Here is a 19,616-nt window from a genome sequence, read left to right as displayed (position 1 = left end):
CTGCATGACATATGACGTACAAAACATAAAGACCGCTACTGAGCACTACACAGTCCCATCAATCAGGGAATCAAAAAGATGCACTTACATTAGAGCATCCACTTGCATGACAATCAGCAAATGTCAAATGGGCCTGCAATCAAAACTCAAGGTGAAGCAAATCTGCTGAAAGGAATGTAAGAGACAGCATGATGAGTGCATCAGCCCACAGGGCACTGCTTTCCCTCACATAGAGCTCTCATTAGATCATGAGTTATGCTGATGGCTAGGTCCTGGTTCGTGTCAGCACCTCTTTCTCTATCTCTATCTCAGTTGTTAATGCAGTTCGCATGAGGGGAGTTCTCTTCACAGAGAGCTCACGCTCAAATCAACAAATCATCATCCAGCTATCTTAAAATGATGAGCTATAAGTTGTCTGATAATAGTGATCAGACGTGCCTATAGCTGTCAAAGTACAGTCTGTGGAATCTCTGTTCCACCTTAACCTGATATGTTTAAAGGGCTATATGAGCATTTTTGAAAAATTTACCTACAAATCTCCTTAACTTGACATCATTATATATATATTCTTCATTAATGTGTGTCAGACTTTTCTTCTATATTTCACGTTGTGTACAAGCAAATGAGAAAAAGTGACTGGAATATTAGACTAAATACATCCAAGAGTTGAAAGCACCTCATCAGTATTAGACAGGACAGAACATGCATGTTTATATACCACCAATAGGCTTGATGGAGTTATTTTTGCTGCCTGTATTATGTATACTGTACGTTTTTCCCAGCAGAACAAGAGCTACATTATCATACCACGCAGAAGCCATCAGCGGAGGATGAGGGTGCACGGTGGAAGTGCAGGACTGTAATGTTAGACCTTAAACAGCATAGCAGCACTGCATATAAATATAAACATCTGAGAGCCAGTGATGGGCATGGTTGTTTAAATTGCCGGTGTGATCAAATATGGTGGATCATTCTGTGTAGAGTGCAATATTCTCATCATCATGTTAAAAGTCGCAAAAGGTTTTTCTTCGAATTTTGTTTATTTGAACATTGGCAACACAGGATGCAATCCCACAGTTTTACACATAAGTGTTATTCAAAATAGGCCTGGTATGTGAAAATAAAATAAAATAAATAATAAAGAGTTTTATCTACAGGCAGAACAAAGTACTCACTCTGGTCTTGAGATTTCAACTTTTAATAGGGATGAGAGAACAGAAGTGGACTGCTGCTGGGGAGAGCCATATCTGTAAAACAAAAACACAGAACAAACCTTGATGTTATTCTTATATAATAAATAAAAAGTTAACTATTCCTTTCTATAAAATGGTTATTTTCACAGTACTGAAAACCTAAGTCAACGAAAGTTTAAAGGACGGTACTATTGACACTAAAAGGAAAGTTTACACCAAAGACCCCTGTCTTCAGTTTAATAGTCCACATTTTAGTCAAAGCTTTAATAGTGCATTAAGGGGCAGGGCAGGCACATTGAAATTTATGTTATCTGACTTTCCACATAAAACATCAGTCAATCTCATTATAAAGAAGCCATGTTTAAGCCCCTTATGGAGCACAAGTTAACCAAGTTGACAATGTATCTCCAGTGAGAGAACTTTGGTTTTGCAGTCCATCTGGAAGTCATTGAGGGGAGATCTGGCCATTCCCCTCTCCCCTGCGTCGCACTGCCCTTCCCTACTGTCGTCCCATAATCCCATCTAACAGCCGCCTGGGCTTGGCTGGCCCATTCCGACGCACTGACAGGCTTAACTTGGCCGTCTTGTAAAAAAGAAAAGGCTGGGTTTTTCAGCAAGCCACTCCAAAAAGACTTTAAATATCAGAGGCGGATTTAATATCAAGTCCATTAGGGTTTTTCTGGAGCCCTGTAAATAGTCAATTAGTGGATCATTGTGATTTGACCCACATGCAGAAAGATTTGCCACGCAGAGGACAAGGATAGTCCGTGGGTTTGCTCATTTGGCTTGCACCAGAATACCATCCATGTGCCACAAGCATGTGACAGTGTTCATTAGTTTAGCAAGGAATAATGAGCAGGCTAAGGTGTTTTTGCTTCATTCCTTCATAAAAGTGATTAATTATGGGGAGAGGGGTCCAGAATAACACAACTCAACAGTGGACACTGTCTCAGAAGAGTGGGAGGCTTGAAGACTGGGCCAAAAGGACATGGTGTGGGTTCAAAGCTCTCGTGGAGGGACATTAAAGTGTTTGTGTCCCTTGATCAAACATAGACATGGCTGGCAGCAGTATAAACCAAAACTAAATCTGCAGCATAAAAGAAGATTCCTGGGTTTCAGAGAGGCTTTGGATAGAAGCATCTATAAAAACCAATAATCATTCAAATAAATTCTGGAATTGGACATTTAGAAAGAACAATAGAACAGATTATTTACTTTTTACATTGGACCAAAAGATTTTACATTGGAAAAACATCATGCTCCTTGGACCTGACATGCAGAGAAGAGACAAACCTGCAGTACAAAGTGTTCTTTGGACTTTTATGTTTGGTGCGACTTTAATGGGAAACACAACAAAATAAATAATTTATACCAAACTAGGACATGCAGATTCTGAATACCGTATAGAAATATGATGAAATTCCAAAACAAAGAGAGCCACACTCTACCTCCTCCAAGCACGTAAGTTAGTCATAAATCAGAGAGAGCATACGTGAGTTCATGGCTCAAAGAAAAGGGTCAATTAATCCCTAAAAGTGAGTAGTCCTCCCTCACAGTCTAGATCCAGATCCAAATTATATTTAGTTTTACTTATCTGGTCTGGGTCTGGTCCGAGTGATCTGTGCATCAAAATATCCGCTATATCCCTCACCATTGGTAACAGTTGGACTGCTGTTGCTGGGTTTTCAGCGGATCACTGGTGGAACGAGTCGGTGAGAAAGAACGCTCGCTTTCAAAACGATGAAGTTCAAAGGGGACACAGGAGGCTTTTCTCGTTTTTCATCTTTATCTAATCTGAACGTTCCAAAACACTAATATGTTTTCAACAACATGATACTCTTGCAGGACGTTCAAGTGAAACTTGATGGCTCAGATACAGGTGGTGTGAGGTCAGGATTCATATACCTTGACATGAAGAAAGATAGAGAGGTCGAAAACCATGGTTTCAGAAAAACAGAAAGCTTACAAATCAGTTTCTTGGCCGACAACTGCTAGACCTAAAATCCAGATAGGGGACATCGGAATTGCTTCTCTTGTCTTGCAGATAATGTGGTTCTCTTGGCCTCATCACCATTGGCATGCAGTAGCTAGTTTGGAGCTGAGTCAGCACCTCCAAGTCTGAAAACTTGGTTCTCTGTTGGAATATGGTGGATTGCTCCCTCTAGGTTGGGAGTGAGTCACTGCCCAATGTGAAATAGATTAAAAAATTGGGATCTTGTTCACAAGCATAGGTAAAATGGATCATCTTTTTAGAAGAGCAGGCAAATGATTCTGAGGTCCCCGAAACGCCTTTGGGTTTTTAAATCCTGCCTGTGAAAAATGTTGTGGCAAGAAGTTCCCTCTAAAACATCCAGCTGCCATTTAGGATACTGTTGTCTGAAATCGTACTGTTGTGACAAAAGCAAAGCTTTTCATTTACTGGCCTATATGTTCCAATCTGCACCTATGATCAGGTACTTAGGTTAATATCCGGGAGAATTAGGTGACGAATCCAAGGCGCTAAAATTAGTTATTTCATAATCTGGAAGGACAAGAAACTCAAATATCCAAATTTATGGTCACTGCAACTTTCAATCAAAAGAGGCCGGTTGAGTTGGTCCATGCATCTTTCCAAGATTTTTGGACAGTTTTCTAGCCAACATGATACAATGCTAATTAAGAGTTTTGGATCTGTTAAGTAGGAAGCAGTGCGTTTGAGGAAAAAAAAAAAAAAACTTTCCCCCAAACAAATCAACAAAAATATGTGGATAAATATTGTAATTGATCACATCTTCACACTTTAAAATGAATAGTTTGACATTTTGTGTGACATAGCTGGATACACTCCTTCTACTTCTCTCTGATGGTTTGAAGTTGAAAATGTTGCACTGTTTTGTACTACCCTGCTGGTCTCAAGCAGATGGGTCCCCCATTTGAGCTGGGTTGAGTTTTTTTCTTGCCACCATCATCTCAGTGCTTGCTCTGGGGAGTTGTAGGCTCTTGGTTCTGGAAAGCATCTTGAGACAATTTGTATTGTTATTGATCCTATCTGAAATAAAATTTAATTGAACTGAACTGAATTGAATTTGTAGAGGCATGACCCACGCATGTGTTTCAGCACCAGGGAAAGCAGCTCCAAAATATTGTAGGTACACAGTGAAACACAGGTAAATGGCTTAGTAACTTTAGGGTCTACACAATCTTCCAGTGCACAGTTGATGAAGTGCAGTTTACTTTCATTCTGACCTAGGTGTGTTTATTGTAAATTAAAACTACTTAACAGGGAACAAATCTCGACTTTGATTTCCCACTGAAGTTGTTTACCCACTGCATATTAATTCAGCATCAGCTCCTCACTGAAGATGATCTTCAGATTAAGTGAAGTAGTCAGACTCAAAGTCAAGACATTTATACAGCTGCTCGGTTCAATAGGATAAGTATTATATACAGACTCTGGCAGATTGCTTTGTAAACACATGTTCTGTTGCTTTTGAACAATGTTTACCTGCACAGCAAAGGTTTGTAATTGCAAACCCACTGGCAAGTTAACCCATTTCAAGGGGTTTAATTTTAGTTGGTGTTAAATGTAATCTATTCAACCGTTCAACACTTAAGGTGAAACAGCTTTTGCCCCTGGACAACCTATTTTAACGTATTTTGTCTTTGGCTGCTCTTTTTATGTACTCAAAGAAACATTGCTAACGGATCCTGTTAGTCTGAGTTTGGCAAGTTAAAGGCTATTACTTTTATATTGCAATCAGCTTCACTTCTGGTGGTGAAAGAGTAATAAAAGTGTAAATGTCAGACAACAATACTTTCTTCTTGTATTAGAGTGAAACAGAAGGACAGAACGGTTCTAAGAGCTAGTAAATATTTTTGTTATGTCGATTTGATCTCCAACATGTGCATCTAAGCTGTATCTGCATTTGTTGCTACCTGAATTATGTGGCCTGTAAAGTTAAGCCCTGCTATTAACACATATATGATTGGTCCATTTCCAAAATGGAAACAGGACTTTAAGAGGCAGCCTGCAACTGAACATAAAATATTTAATTCTATGAACATCACACAATAATTTGGTTAACTGGCGACAGGTCAGTAACATGACTGGATTAAAAAAAAAAGAGAGAGAGAGAGAGTCCAAGAGAGGCCGAGTCTCTGTATGTGAGACTTTGAAACACTTGAAAACCACTGTGAGTGAACACAGTTCATTACTGCATCCACAAAATGAAAACGCTATCATAAAAAGAAAAAACAATAGGTACATAAGAAACACAGTAAAGTGCTTTGGGTACCACAAAGATACAGTAAGTGCAGACAAATAGCTTTTAAAATGGACTGAGGTGAAGTGGGAGAACTATCCTGCGGTCTGACCGATCAAAATCTGAAATTCCTTTTGGATATCTTTTTCTGGGAAGGCTGACAAAATAATACCAAACCACAATCTGTACGCATTACAGCAGCACGGCTCCGCAGTAAAAGAATCACGGTTCCTAAATAGCCTGCCCAGACATGCCTCACATTAAGAATATTTGGTGCATTATGAAATGAAAAGGTTGACAGAGGAGGCCTGGACTGTCAGAGGATTTCAGCAGCTGAAATCCTCCGACAGCAAGAATTAAATGATTTTGCTTTCAAACCTACAACAGTTGGTCTCCTCAGATCCCAAAACACAAAGCTGTAAAAAAATAAAAAAATAAATAAAAAAAAGAAGACATGATTCAACACAGTTAACATGTTCCAACTTTAGTGAAATGTATTTTTGGCATCAAACGCAGAACATTCAGATTTGTCAGTTTTAGAGATGTGGCTGCGTATTAGTTTTAATCACAGTATAGACAGAGTTTAAATGATTTGCAAACTATTGCAATTTTGTATTTGTTCATATTTCAAACAATCTGCTGACATGCAGTGGAAATCAGGCTGTTGTACATTTCATGCTAATTTCAAAGTACAAGAGCAGGTGCTATTTTGCTGTTGTTGGCCAATCTGACTCTGGATAGTCAGACTTAAAATAGCTATTCAGATGTTTCTGTTTCCTTCTGCTCCCCGTTCAGGGCTTTATTAATAATCCTTTTGAAATAACAAGATGAAGCATAGGTTTTAAAAATCCTAGGAAAATGTTTAGTTAGAAAGCTTTAGTTTAGTTACATAACTAGTCATGAGCAAAATGTTTCTCAATAATAATGCCTGTTTGACCATTAACTAAGAGAGCACTGAGACGCACCCTTTGGTGCACTAATTATTTCCTTTAACCCACTCAACCCTCTTTCACCTCTGGCTGGAGCCTATTTGATGTCTGGCTTTCTAGGCAAGCACATTGACAAAAAGACCTAATGACCCCACCCCCAAGCAGATTCATTGTGGATTAGCAGCTCCATTCAAAGCACAAAAACCCAACGAGTTAAAGGAAACTTCCTCTGATGTGCTTGTAGGAATTACAACTGCTTTTTTTTAAGCTCTTGTTTTGTTGTTTTTACATTTCTTTCTGCTAGTGTGACCTCCCACTCGCCACGCTGTTGTTTCGACACGATTACAGATTGCCGCAAACTGATCAACAGAAAATAAACAAGTGAGGTGCAAAAAAGAGTGTCAGTCGCTCCCGCTCTTGCTTGACGTGACATCAGTGCAAACACACTGTACAAACAGGCCGAGGAGACGTGTGGAATTGCAAGGGAGTGGCGTGCAACGAGACGGTGAGCGTGAGGTCTGGGAGGAGGAGGATCCCATCTTGGAGTACCTCTACCCTCTACTGGCTGAAATGTGTTACATCAAACAGGGACATATTTCAGCACAGACAAACATCTGAGGGTGGAGGGTCCGCATTTGTCTCGGCATGTCAAAACGTGACAGCACTGATATCTACACAACGGAATAGTAAACAATGCTTTGACTAAAGCTGTTTTGATTGTGACTAATGACTTTGTTATTAAATGGAGTAATGTGTTAAAAGGACTTAATACGGTATGGGCATTCTCCCACATATGCGTAGCAGCAAAATGCATGGCTAAATGCATTAACGTGACACTAATGTGACATGATGCAACGCTTTCAGACCACGTTCCACGCACTGTTTGAGGGTCAGTATAATCACCATAATTATACAAGGCCCTCACTTTTAAGGAACTTATTTTCTTGTCTGTGGAAATCTTAATCTTATGTGTGACATTTACAAAAAATAAAATAAAAATAATATCTTTCTGGCAGGGCATACTCAAAATACTGCTTGTGTGAATATCTAAAATTTTTTGACATGATTTTATTTGCTTTATTGAATATTTTTTATCCTATTCAGACTGAAGTGACGACAAAAATATTCCAAGTGGTGTTATTTCAGCAGCATAAAATAAATAAGTCATTACTACACTACTGGAAAGCAGCTGACATCTTTTTTTTTTTTTTTTTTTCTTATAGGTGTAGTTTGTGTTTGATAGTATTTTTTTTCCAGAGAGAGATATCAACAGTCCAGCCGGGACATGTAAAGGTGGGATTCTTAAAGCAAAGCGGTCGCATGCGTAAATCCTACTAAGATGTTTGTCCCCAGTTAAGTCTGTAATCACAATACTCAGAGCCGGCTCCTCAGAGCTTCATGTTTAGCGGCTGGCCTGGTCCGGATCAAGTATTTACTTTGGTAAGTACGGTTTACCGGGGATCACGCGCTACCGACAGACAGGTTAGCCAGAGGAGGAACAATCCTCCTGAAGGTGATTAAGTATCTAAAGAAAGGCTGGGTGAGAGGTATAAGACAACTAAGTTCGTCATTTTGCACGCTCTGTGCAGGTGCAGCTCATGATAGGATCAGACAAAACACAAGCACGGCCGGTCCACTCAGCTTCCTCTGCTCTCACATTGCCCACGCACAACAGTCTAACACGCTGACGTTCAGGGGTTTGTGTCTTCTTGTGTCCTAAGATTGGTAGGTGTCACCAGATTTGTTTATCAGCACATTCCAAGCAACTAACTGATGAATGAAGCGTTGAAATAATGCTCCATCTTACCCTAACAATGATAATGTCAACAAACATACAGACTGAAGCAATAAGGTAACACGGTTGAAAGAAACCCCACAGGTCCGGTTGCCCTTGTTTTTCAGATGTAGCGTCAGTGATGTCAGACAGATTTGCTATCCGGTTCAGCTGAAGATCAGCTGGTGCATGCCTCATTATCATGTGATGACAATGAAAGCCAACATGTCATCTCGATATTCATGCACTGTTCTATAAACATAGGTTCCTCCATACAATTACCACTTGACTAGGAGCACATGTTATCTTTATCTGACATAAAGCAAGAATATCGGTGGAGGTCGCAATATTTGCATTTTGATTTTGTATTTCTGATTGATCTCACATTTGTACATTGAAGTGAAGCTGATTCGTTCTACAGCAACGTCTTTGTGTTTGAGACTGAGTGGTCATTCTGTGTTAATTTATTGAAATAATTTGTCGAAGGAACTTTTAGAATGAGGAAAAAGGAGTCTGCCCTACATTACTGGTGGATCAGAAACGATAAAATATAATATACATTAGTTTTCCTCTGAATATTTTATCATTTTTTAATGTGTGTGTGCAATGAGGACATTAAAGTACAATTACAATTATTAGTGTACCCTCAAAATCTCTACATTACACCAGCCTACCCGTGTTTTATTGTTGAATCTTAGATCACATGAAGAAGTTGCCAAATAACTTGGTAGTAAGCTATGTAATTAAATCTTGTAAATAATAATATAAATGATTGCAAAAGTCACATTTTGACCTCTCTATCCATTTCTATTTTAGTTACACGGTATTTACAAGCACATTTATTTTAATGACTACATTAAAAAAACTCTGCTAAGAGGGTAGGAAGCTGAGGTGTAAAAAAACAGGCCTTGCGGTGTTGCGATGCAATCTCTGTAAATCTGGACACCAGGTGTTCTTACAGCAGGTGTTGGATTACCAGCCGGCCTTTCCAGGACAAGACCCTGTGTCCTGCGAAGTGAGCGTACACTAAGAGGACTAAGCACAGGTAAGAAAGGTAAACTTGGGGATTTAGGTCCTCAGCTCTGACTCCAAAGAGTCTTAGCAGGTGATTTGTGGCTCATCCCTTCGGGGCTTAGGCTGTGACGATCTGACAAAGCTTGACCATCAAATCAGGTGTCTGCTTAACGCAGTCCAGCCAGGTTGATCGGGGAGATGGGGAGTGGGTCAAGTATCCTGTTAGTGTAGCTGTTCGAAAGGGTATTTAAAGGGTGATCCCATTATGTAGGTTTGAAATCTCCACTTTGTGTTCCAAAACGGGTCCAGGAAGGATTCTGACAGCAGCTATTGTCAGGAGACATTTACAGGACATATGTTAACATGGATCAAGGTTGTTTTCATCATGTAAGAACTACTGTTGTGTTAGTCTTAGAAAATGATTAACAGAGGACACAAAAGCCAACTTCACACTACAAGACTCTGAAATACTTAGAATATTTGTTCTGTACACAAAACTATTTTTGCTCCAGACATGGGGTACTGAAGTATATATACCTTGGAGCAAATAATTGTGATGCAACACCAAAACTCACTGTATGATTTGTGGTTTGTTCCCTGTCAGCTTCTTCATTCCTTTAGAAATTGGAAATTGGGATAGGAAATCTGAACAGTTATATTCCTGTCACTAAACAAACCACAAACCTAGACTACAAGATTTTAGTGCTGCAGGATTTCCACTTAGGTTAAGAGGAAAGAAGAGGGGGGGTCATACAAGGAAATCAAAACGTGTGTCTCTAGCATAACAGTGCCTTTTAGATCACTGGTCTCATTTGGGGGGAACAAGCTGTCTGTCTTTTATCATCTGAAAAGTTTGTTTAGAGTCTGTCATGTAGCCCTTGGCTTCTATCATGACACAGTGATGGCAAAACAAGTGGAGCGATTATCATCACCAAGGCCAGGAAGGGAGGAACTTATCACACCCATCTCGCGGTCTCTTTTTCGTTGTGACCTAAACTCATTTGCACCTCCTCTCCCCTCGGCCCTAGAGCCTCATGTCTGATGTGAGAGGATGACACCTCCCCTTCCGTTGCCTTCTTCCTACAGGCCCCGCTCCTCGTCAAATAAACTCTAAACAAGCACAATTACAGTTAATGGGATGGATATGATCTATGTCCTCCCCTCTGCAGCCAGAAAACATCCGCTCACCCCACAGACACGTTGTGCAGAGGAGAAGATACGTCAGATTTTTTTTTTTTTTACTGTTTTAACTTTTACTTTTTTTCCCCTCGCACCACGTCTCAATCGTTCAAAACAAGGAGCTGAATAAGAAGGTTTGTTATTTGAAGAAGTCACGGAGTGTAGGAACCGCTATCTCCGATGGCTTAGATAGCAATCCTTGGCTCCATGCTCGCGCTATCACTGGCACTCATCTCACACAAACACAGACAGCCCAAACAATGACTAGCAACATTTCTGATAGGACAAATAACATCCTGATATAATTACACAATCAGGAAATTAACAAGACAGTGTGTCTGCTGCAGCAGACGCATGTACCCTACACTGTATGTGAGAGAGAGAGGGAGAGAGGGAGAGGATGGGTGGGAGAGAGAAAGAGAGATTAAACACCAGTTTGAGTGCAGCTTCCCTGAGGACCAGGGCACTCTCTCCATCCATACCGATAACTGTCTGGCTGGGCTGGGAGATGACAAAGGGGATAACCACAACTATTTGCCATAGTGCTGTAAAACGGATGATCATTGTCTCCGGAAGATGTTTCCTAATATTATTATCGTTAATTATTATTAATTATAATAACTGATTTAAAACTTGTGAGGGGAGTTTTAGCAATGAAAATTAAGCCAGACTGAAAATGGTATTTTGACGGGCATCAATTTATGTGTGCATTGTGATTCCCTCATAGCATACAGTTTCAGATATATACAATATTGTAAATAACAGTCTGATAGAACTATATTTGCTGTCAAAGATGGGAGTTTGGCAGCCGTTGTTTTGTACGCTGTAAAAAATAAAAGACAGAACATATTGAGGGTTATAGGGACAGGCAAAAGTAGCAGCACAAAGCTGTCCCATCACAAAATAGATTGTTTGGCAACTGTGAAAAATTCTTGACAAATACCCCTCTGTCAACAGGACATCAAATCACAATATGTGAAAATGTATTGCTGTAAAGGACAGGCACAGACTATATTTAGGACTTACCTACTTCGACTGTAGAATGTAAAATATAAAAAACGGACAAACCGTCACCCATTGGATTCTGAAGAGCGGGTTTGAAGCTAAAACCATGTATCTGTGTACTACAGAATACCACTAGAGGCTGAAGGACAAAAACAGCTGTGCAACATAAAAAGCATTGGACGTCCAGACAAGACACCAGTGGTGGATGGTTGCAGGATCCTTTCCAGCGTAAACACAATCACAACATCCACAAAACTGAGGAACACTCTCCAGAACATATCATTACTCTAGCCTGCTGTAAAAAGAAGACTTCACAAGCAGAAATACAGAGGGTTTATCACAAGGTGTAAACCATTTGTGAAACTCAAGAATAGAAAGGTTGAATATAATTTTGCCAATTAAATCTAAAAAAGCCAGACCTATTCTAGGACAGCATCGTTTGGACAGATGAAAAAAAAGTATGTAGGAGGATTGGAACTGCCTTCATGATGCGAAGCACACAACACCATCTGCAAAACATGGTTGAGGCGGCGTGATGGCCTGAGCATTCATGGTTTCCGATGGCACTGGGTCCCTAGTGTTTACTGATGATCTGACAGAAGGCAAGAAACAGCCGGGATTACAGGGTTGTAGGGTCTGCTTATTTTCAGCCGAAGGCAACAACGATGGAGAATGGTCCAAAAATACACAGTGAAAGCAATCCAGGAGTTCTTGAGGAGGAAAAAGTGAAACACTACGCAATGGCAAAGTCTGTCACCTGAGCCTCAGCCAGATCAAGGATCCAAGGACTAATTTGCAGAAGACGGAATTAAAAGCAGAGACTGTGAGCAAACAACGACTGAAAACTGCATAAGTAAAGACCAGGCAATGCAGCACAAAGAAGGAACTTCAGGCACCCATTGCAGTGCTTGTGTCCCTAGCAGCCCCAAAAAAATCCTAAATAAAACTCAATACCTCAAGCAGGTACCATCAGTGTCTTTTGTCACATTTATATGAAGCAACATATTCACTGGGCGGAGGAATACGTTTTAGGACAGTGATCAATGGCAGCCCATTTCTCAAAGTCAGTGTGTACAAAAAGCTTGACTGCAAATTAATGAGTTTTCTCAGATTGCCTCTCCTTTCAAAGCTTATTTTTCCATTAGCACTCAGTGCCGCTGAAAGGCCAGAACTGGATGGGGCTTTAGCTGAGAGACAGCTGTCAAGCAGACTAAGAGAGCAAACATTACACTTTTATCCATACTTATGTGCAAACACACACACACAGACAGACAGGCAGGCAAACACATGTGTAGGCAAACACTATTCAAAAGGTGAGAGGTAGAGCTCTCCCTAACACCCATCGCCCAGCAGCTTGAGACTTTTTTTTTTTAGGTTTAGGCTCCACTCCCTTGTTTGCTCTGAGGCTTATTGTCATTGCTTCTGCATGTGTTTGTCAAAGTGTGCTCTCACTAGGTGAGAGTGTAAGGGGAATGTTTTTGTTCAGATTACATGTTTATTTTACACTCGTATGTTAGGCTTGTTTGCTTTAGGAGTTGACACCTCCGATAACATCACTTGACAGTTTTTTGACAAGTTACAAGGTGTAAGTTAATCAAAACACAAATGCAACTTGTTTGTAAAGTTTACACATATTACATAGAGCGTGAGTAGATATTCTGTCATTAGCTATTCAGAACAGTAAGCTAATGACTCTAATGGAAACCGAACTTTGGTAAAAAAAATAAAAAATACTCAGTGACATGAAAAAATCTGACTAAACAAAATATTTTCCCAAACAACCACATTTGTATGTCTTTGTATTGTGGAGCATTCATGTTGAATTGTCAAAACCTGCTACTCCACACTTTCTTCATTATAACATCAAAACCTGCTTCTGATCTTGCTATACTTTCCACCTCTGCACTGAATAATGTTTGTAACTGTACAAAAGCCACAAAAACAGAGGCTCAGTGGAATGGAGTGCAATAAAGAAAAGTAAAACAAGCACTGGACATGTTTGGAGTGTCGTAACAGTGAGACACCTGTGGCATCACTCGGCAAAATAAGTAGTCAAGGCATGGTAGCCAGGATATACAAACCGGGAGGTGAATACATTGAAGAGGGTGCCTTTCAGGAACGCTACCATGTGTTGACACTAAAGAACAGAATAGTGTTGTATCCTGGCATGCTGGCACATGCCAAAATGAGAAATTGCACATTGGTGTGGGCTTTAAAAGGCGTGGCCTGTCTGAGTTGCACTTTAATTTTTCTTAAAAAAAAGATTCACCTTACTAATATTGTGCAGATCTACCCTCTGCTTCCAAACAATGACTCATCAGAGAATGGACATGGACCTTCTGAGGGTGTCCTGTGGTGTCTGGCAACTTTGGCCTTTGGGTCCTATGGTTGAGGGGAGGGGTCTCTGTGGATCAGGCTTGTTGCAGTGCATCCAACAGATACTTGATCAGTTTGGGATCTAGGGAATTTGGAGGCCAGGTCAACACCTTGTGCTGTTTTTCATATTTTTTGAGTTGTTCCTAAACCGTTCCTAAACAGGCTGCATCCTGCTGGAGATGGCTGCTACCATCAAGGAGTGTCATTGCTATGGGGTGGGGGTGCCTGGTCTGGTCTAGGTGGGCTGTACATGTCTAAGTAACATCCACACCAATGCCAGGTCCAAGTTTCCCAGTAGATCATTGTACTGCTAAACACTGTAAAACAAACTGCAATTCCATAGTACCAAAAACGTGAGGCTCAAACTAATCCATAAATTCCAATCAACACCTGTCTAAGACAGTTCCAACAAAATAATATAGCAGCTGAAACTGTGCAGAGACACTGTACTGTAGCCCAAGTTAAAAAGAATAAAATGTCCTACTATAAATTACATATACTGTCAAACTGTGCAAGACTGCAATTCATCACAGATAACTTTTATCAGCTAAGAAAACAGCCACCATGGCCAGATAGTGAAAATCAAAGTAATCACAAGGTAGGAGTCTTAGGAGCTCTGGTGATGTCATCTCTGTGGGCATTTTTCAAAATAAACTTCTCATGGCTTCTCTTCACCTAGTGGTATCGTGAACAAAACACTCTGGTCTGGCAACAATCATGCATGTTTACGTGGCAGGCTAAAGCGGTGCCATAATGCTAAATGGTTTTCAGAACAACCCCGGGCTCAGATGGAGCCCTACTCAGTAGATCAGATATTTCTCCTGCGGCATGGTGTTGTTAATGGCTCATCCCACGGGACACCAGTGTTGATTTAGCCTCACAACTGCTCGGCTTGTTTCATTATAAATGGTATGTTCATCCTGGGACTTTGAGGCATCTCATTAACCTCTATCAACATTCTTTCACGCACTTAATTTCAGGACGCAGTAAATCTGTTTGGACAGATTGGTAAAACAAAAGTGACAAGACCAACTTAACAATGCCTGTGCCATGTCTCTGCATAAGCCACTCACTTTAGAGAGCTTTGTTGGGATAGCAAAGGAGTCGAATTAGCTTAAGAAACAGATGTCTCTTGATTGCCGCTGACACAACAGACACCATGGCCAAACCTAGCAACACAAGACCAATGGTGAGCATTTTGAGGCTACAACTCTATTCACAGCTTAATCACACGAGCCTCTTCACGTAAAGTAGGGAAACAGTGCCCCACTCTGTCCATAATGAGTTAGACAAACAGGATGACTTCATTCTCTGCAGGGCAGTGTGTCAAGGACAATAAGGCTTAGGGACTCAAGCAGGAGGTGGGCAAAGGCAAAGACAGCATGTCTGCAACACCTTCGTGTCACAGAAAAGGGATTATTAGGTTGCCCCATGATCAGTATACACAGATGCACGCACACAAAAATACAGACTGCTCTATTAATTGGAGACATAGCTATTATAAGCACAACAGGGGTGCAAGAGGCTTTGTCCCCCCAAAACTGGGTCATGATTGAAAACCACAAGAGGAGAGAATAAAGGAAACTGCATACAAATTGCCTGTGGGGGTGGGTGCTCATGCTCTCTGACACTGTCACCTGCCCACCCTTTTTGCACATGGCTGTGTTTGGTTGAAATTTCACACAGCTGGGATGAGTCTACCTTAAACCTCCCTTTGTGTTTCTGTCAATAATCGTGTTTGCACTCTCATGATCCTACGGCTTTAGCTGTGGCAAGTTGTTTGCTGCTGCACCTCTACCACCTACATGACTGACTGATGCACGGTTTCTCCGGTACACAGGGGATCAACGCAGCAGTTACTGACATGTTTTCTTTTCTTTGATTCCTTTCATCTGTTCAGTCAGCCTCCAGTTTTACAGCGCTTGAGCAAACAGTGTCAATGAACAGTGTGAATAAAAAAACAAAAATGAAGGGCTTCGAAGTTCACTTAGGTAGGAGATAAAATACTGACAATATATACTGACGTCATTTTGTGACGTTCATAATGTTAATCCACGCCCTAAGGAAATTAGCTTATTAATAAATGTTCTAATACATATCACCTGGTTAGATGACAACCAATCAGGCAAAACTACGAAAACATCATATTTCTTATTATTATATTTCTAATTATATAATTCTATGTTATGAGACCATGAAGTAGACACACTAGGGGGAATTAATAACTCAGAACCAGTGGTCACTCATGAACTACTTTCTAGAGGAAGGTAATTCTTCCATGGTTAAAAATACCTTTTCACGACAGACATTTTGGCTAACGAGTGTAAGGAAATGTGGAAAAGTGCCATGAAGTAAGCCATTACTGACCCCGCATGCCCAAAAGCAGGACTTCCCCCTATGTGGAATCCAGCCATTGTTAATCCTGTGCTTTCCTTCCTGTGACGAGTCAAAATGTCTGCCACAAAAAAGGTCTATTGGGTTGACCTCGACCTGGGCAAAGAGCCCAAATCAGGATCGCAACCAGAGGAAGTTATTTACAGACAGAGATCCTGTCAGACCAGAGCTGGGGCAGCATGACAGTTGTAACCAATGTTGTTTCACAACAAGATGTGCTATATGAAGGCCTGCTTGTGCCTTTCTATGTGGAGTTTGCATAATAATCACATAATCTGTATTGACTTTCTCATGTAGGTTTTGTCCAATAGAATAAGGGCTGTTGTAAAAATATATATATATACATATCATGGATAGTTGGTTTTCTTTTGTTCACTTAATGTGTTACAAAGTACAGTAAACCAGAACAAAAAAATATTAGTAGTATTTGGCGTGGCCACCCTTTGCACCTGTCCTCTGCCGTACTCTTCTTGCACACGGTTTTTAAAGGCATTTGTATTAGTAGGTTGTTCCAGCATCTTTGAGAACTTGTCACTGTTGTCATGTGGATTTAGTCTGTCTCAGTATCTTCTGCCTCTTCATGTAATCCCAGACTGACTCCATGATGTTGAGATCAGGGCTCGGTGGGGGCCAGACCATCTGTTGCAGGACTCCTTGTTCTTTTTTGTGGCTGAAGATAGTTCTTTAGGACTCACTACTGTGAGGTAAGATAATAATATGAACATCTTAAGAACCACCAATTTTTGTACAGTACTGTCTGCGCAAATGCTGTGACGGACTGGGGGCCTGTCTAGGGCCTACTTAATTTCTCACAAAAGTATATCAATCTAGGGCCTAGATAATGACAAAAACACTGACAGGTATGACTTAACCATTGCAAGACAGACAGTAAAAGATACAGAAATAACCTTTTGTCAGTGTTAGCTGAGCTAATATTTTCTTGTAGTTCACAATAAAGGCCAGGGATGAGAGATGATTAATTTTAATAAACTTTGACGATCAGGCATAGAAGGTCCAATATTGGCATTTCTAGTATATATTCACATTCACATCTGACCTGACTATAATCGCTTGCCGTTGTGAAAAAGACGCTTACGCCTTCTAAACTACCGACAGCCAGTACGGATATGGTTTCTTTTCAACCATGAAGCCAGTTTTGCAGTGCCTTGACCATAAATACCATTTCCCCATAGCTATGACCAAGTGTTTATTGGCACATCATAAAATGTATGAAAAGCAATTTTAGAAGCAGTCATATTTGTGTACCTGTTTTGATTTTTCGGAAGTGCCCAAAGCCAGGAAACCACATGTTTTTGAGGTTTGCTCTTTTAACATGTCAGGACTGATGTGTGGTATACCAGTGGCCAGGCCTAACTACCATACCAAAATTCAAGTGAGAGTCTTACTGATTTGAATAACATACACTAGACTATAAATGCCCTTAGTTGGATTGTGGCTGGAGACAACATTAAAAATTAAGGCAAAAGCATTCACATAAAAAGACTCTTATTAACTCAAATTATATGTACTGATGCTCTTGCTGATATTTCAAAATATGAATGCCATTCACAGGGTTTATAAAATACTGTAAAACTGTATAAAACTCCAGTGAACAAAATCACCACTTTAATTGTCCCGTAAATGTCTGGTAGGCTCAACCTCAAAAGTCAATAAAGAAGAGCCTTATGAAGAGGAGTATGGAGGCCAGCGCAGGGATTATACAACAGACCTGAAGACCGTTAAAGAGATCTAATGGTTAAACCGTGACTGATATATCATACGGTACCACACTCGCGGTCACGGGGGACAGCCAAAGGTTAAGTGATGGTTTAAGGGGATATGACCCCCATATTACTTCAAGCAGCGTGTTTATCTTCCAGCTAATTTATCTTGACATACATACCTGTCAATATTAGTTATCATTATCGGCAATAAAAGAGCACGAAAAGATTAAAAAACAAGCTGTTTGAGGAAACACTAACTGTGTAATAAAACAGTGTTATCTAATTAGCTAACCTTTGGTGCAACATTGGTGAACTCTTTAGAAAAATCTGGTATTGTTTTTATACATGTGTGAAGTAAGAGACAAAAAGTAGAAGAACAAAACGACCTGAATTATAATATTCATTGCTTTGTGAATTAAACCACCACATTATGCATCCTAGAGGCAGTGACTGGCTACCAACTACCAAAAAGCAACAACATCTCAGTTAAATCATCCATAAAATAACAATCCTAAACCAAGTCATCAGGTCTGTTGGGTGAAACATTAGCAAAGACATTAGCACTGCTAAAAAAACACATACTGCAAAACTAATTTTGAATGAATGTTAAGATTATTTAACATGGTTTCAACTTATAATATACGGCAATATTTCACAACTCCCAAGGTTCGTCATGGTTGCTGCAATTATCTCCAGGAATATTTGTTAGTATGCATTACATAGGCCAATGAGTGTACCTCACCAGATGCATTTGGATTAGCACCTGCAACGGTTAGTATGCTGCTGCACGGCAATTAAAGCAAGTAAACATTACGGGAATTCAAGCTGAATGCTCTCTATAGCGTTTGTTCGGTTGAGATGGAAAGTAAATCTGCTTGAAAGCTGCAGAAAAAGCTCTAAAGTGTAGATGAGTAAGCATTTTTGTCATACCGTATGGAATTAACTTCCACACTCAGCACTAAAAACAATTGCAATCCCTTTTACATAGATACTTGCCTCACCTACATCACAGTCAGAAAAAAAAAACAGGGCTGGGACAGAGCCGTGTTATTTCTCACAGGAAAAACCTTCATTAAAGTCTCTGCACCAACACAAGCACACACACACACACAAGCGATGACTTACTAAGCCGTGGTTTCACTGCACCACACAAAACAAAAGGCTGGAGGTTTGTTGAGTACATTTAGAGAAAGTCACCTACAAAGTCAGCTAGGAAGGGAAATATGAAAAGAGATGGGCTTTTGGAAATGAAGCAACAATGAATCAGAAAGGCAACTTCAAGCGGCACCTGTTATGGAGCAGGACGACCTGGGTGGAGGATTGGAAGGAACAAAGGCTGAGCATTATGCTGCTGTTGTAAAGAGCGGGTAAGCCTGTTTGCTTTGGAGGTGTTGTCCCGGTTGGCCCAGCGGCTATGTATTGCGGGGACGCCTGTGGCCTTTGTTTTCTGACACGAACAGGGGGTGCTGAGAGCGAGCTGTGGACAATGATGCGTGACTGAATTCCTATTAGACTGGCAGAACTGGGTCTTTAGAAGACAACTTCCATGTGATGCTCTGTGCCGCTGTAAAATACACAAAAGATGGAATGGATGGACAGAAACCGATAAAAGGTGCCAGGAAATGAGTTACGAAACTATAATTTCTGTGATGAAATTGAGCGTGATATTTTGCCTAAATATGTACAAGAATGCAGCGTGTGTGAAAGCTTTTTATTCTTGTCAAGTTAAAAGATCTCATACAAAACGGAGCTAAATCTCTCTATCATGCCACCGACAATTAAGTGAT

Source organism: Chelon labrosus (assembly GCF_963514085.1).
Source record: "Chelon labrosus genome assembly, chromosome: 13".
Classification (NCBI taxonomy): domain Eukaryota; kingdom Metazoa; phylum Chordata; class Actinopteri; order Mugiliformes; family Mugilidae; genus Chelon; species Chelon labrosus.
The sequence above is the reverse complement of the archived record's forward strand: the minus strand, read 5'-3'. Positions refer to the sequence as shown.